At 42.4% G+C, this 2,500-nt stretch overlaps 1 protein-coding gene across 2 annotated transcripts in view; it reads right to left on the bottom strand.

Annotated features, from left to right (window-relative positions):
* Positions 1-2,500, bottom strand: part of LOC125030367 (latrophilin Cirl-like) — a 144,222-nt gene that overhangs the window by 140,905 nt on the left and 817 nt on the right. The gene's annotated exons all lie outside the window — the stretch shown is intronic.

Raw genomic sequence — 2,500 nt, 5'->3', positions numbered from 1 at the left:
AAATGGCTTAAGACGGAATTGGATAAAGCGTACGTACGTAGAGTATCTAACATGTCAGGCAAATGTAGATGTTAATGGTTTTCCTATGTTAAGTGCATTTGTTATTCAGTAGTGCGCGATGCTTTTATTGCTGTGAGAGCACGATGCCGTTCGATACAATCATTTCTGCGGGTAAATATAAAGATACAAGCATTTCCACTAGTCTCGCGTACGTCAGATTTCGTTTACATTCCCCCTACACTCAGAGCGAAGTTCCATATATGTCTAGGGTAAAGTGGAGGCGACTGCGAGCCAGGAATTCATTGGGAATGGAGGGCGAGAGGCTAAGAAGATGGACCGCGGCGAAGAAAATTAACGGCCGCTGGCTTTAGACCTAGCGCCGAGGGAACACAACCCAAGCTCGCTTCCAAGTCAGGTAACCTTCACATAAACAACAAAATATTCATGTCAGAGGCCAAGTTACGCTCGGAATACAAGACTGATGATGCTGGCTTTCCTATGCGCTCTTGGTTTCCCCACCGAGTTCTCTCATGCCAGATCTCAAACTCTCTTGCCTTTTTGATATCCGTATCAAAAACCGTGTTCGATTGTATTGATCTCCGACTTCAATGTATACAGACATCTCAAGTAAACATAAACAACAAATCCAGAGATTTGTTGCGCGGCGTATCACACAGACACACATCTGCGATGTAAATAAATTCTGCAGATTCCAATTTTAGTTTTCCAAGCAAACCATTCGACCGAACACACGATAAGGTACCTTACCACACTACCTACATTTACCATTATTCCATTTCCTCTCTCAAAAACAAACAAAAACAAAAACAAAAACACACAGCCAAAAAATACATATATTAAGTAGAAACAGTCCAAAGTCATGTTAAAGTTATGCCATCGTTTCCGAACGATTTGCAACACGGCCAATAATACAGAATCGTATGCCACTCGCTCTTGCAATTACAACAGCGCCACTGCACGTGTGTGAGTCCCTGCGCCGCTCGCCCCCCGTGAGGACACATCAAACTTTTACATCTATTTTGCATGCGTCTCCCCTCTCCCCCACTCCCCCCCGTCCCCTCTCACACCTAAAGTATCGGCCGAGAGAGTAAAATTGTGGCTGGGACGTCGCACCGAATCCACTCGACGTATTTTCAATAATTGGAATATTTAATGGGTTGGTATGAGGTGATTTCACGGCTTTAAGTATTATATTTCGAACACTTAATGAGTGGTATATCCAGCATGTTCGCCGATTATTGAATAAAAATCAATATGAATATTACAAAGAAATAGCGTATAGATTATATGCATGTATGTATGTTTAGACACAAACGCACTTGTACATGTAAACAGACATACACAGATAGATGTAAATATATATAAGTGATATATATGTATGGGTGACGGATGTATATATGTATAAATGTATGTATTTACATGTGTGTGTGTGTGTGTGTGTGTGTGTGTGTGTGTGTGTGTGTGTGTGTGTGTGTGTGTGTGTGTGTGTGTGTGTGTGTGTGTGTGTGTGTATGTGCGCGCGCGTGTGTGTATACAAACAAACACACATACAAACATCTATGCAAATATATATACTTTGTCTCCACGTGTCCTTTCTGTTTACTTATTCACTCTTTTTTTCTCTCTATCCATCTTCTCACATGCAGAGAGAACTTGCCCTGTTTACACACACACCTACGGCGGAGTTACGTGTGTTAGCTCAACTTAAACTGTCTACCAATAAAATCGTTTGGAGTCACAAGATACAGACAGACACGTTGAAGCAAGGCTGAAAATGTATGAAGTCTGCTCTTACGGAATCTACTTTTAAACACCGGCGGAGTTTCAAAAACAAGACCGGGCCTGAATTTATTAAGGTTTAATAACGAAGCTCCCAGTGTCTGATTTGAATTGCATGCGGGACCCAATACCCGCGGCCGCTGGTGCTACTCCTGAAAATATAGTATTGGAAAATATTTGGCGAATTATGTACCACGAATCAAGTATTTTCGCCCTGAGCTATGTGCGGGTAAATAATATCCATGTCATATATATACACGGGAACTTTTCTGTCTTTTCTCTTTTTTTATATATATATTTTTTTCCTGCTGTTTATAATTACAAGCAGACTAAAGGAGAACTATTATTCTGGTAGAGGGAAGAGAATTAGATACCGATAGGAAACAAACGTGAGAGAGAGAGATGGAGAGAAAGAGAAAGAGAGAGAGAGAGAGGGAGAGAGAGAGAGAGAGAGAGAGAGAGAGAGAGAGAGAGAGAGAGAGAGAGAGAGAGAGAGAGAGAGAGAGAGAGAGAGAGAGAGAGAGAGAGAGAGAGAGAGAGAGAGAGAGAGAGAGAGAAAGAGAGAGAGAGAGAGAGAAAGACTCACACCTCCGGCACAGATATATTCAAATATTTGAGAGTCCCTTTCTTAACACCCATTTCGCCTATTCCTCGCGCGATCGCCCCCTGCGCCCTCCCCGCCTCGCCTCGCGCTCTTCGA

Source organism: Penaeus chinensis, chromosome 11, assembly GCF_019202785.1.
Source record: "Penaeus chinensis breed Huanghai No. 1 chromosome 11, ASM1920278v2, whole genome shotgun sequence".
NCBI classification, from domain to species: domain Eukaryota; kingdom Metazoa; phylum Arthropoda; class Malacostraca; order Decapoda; family Penaeidae; genus Penaeus; species Penaeus chinensis.
Note: the sequence above shows the minus strand (reverse complement) of the source record. Positions and strands in the feature narration are given on the sequence as shown.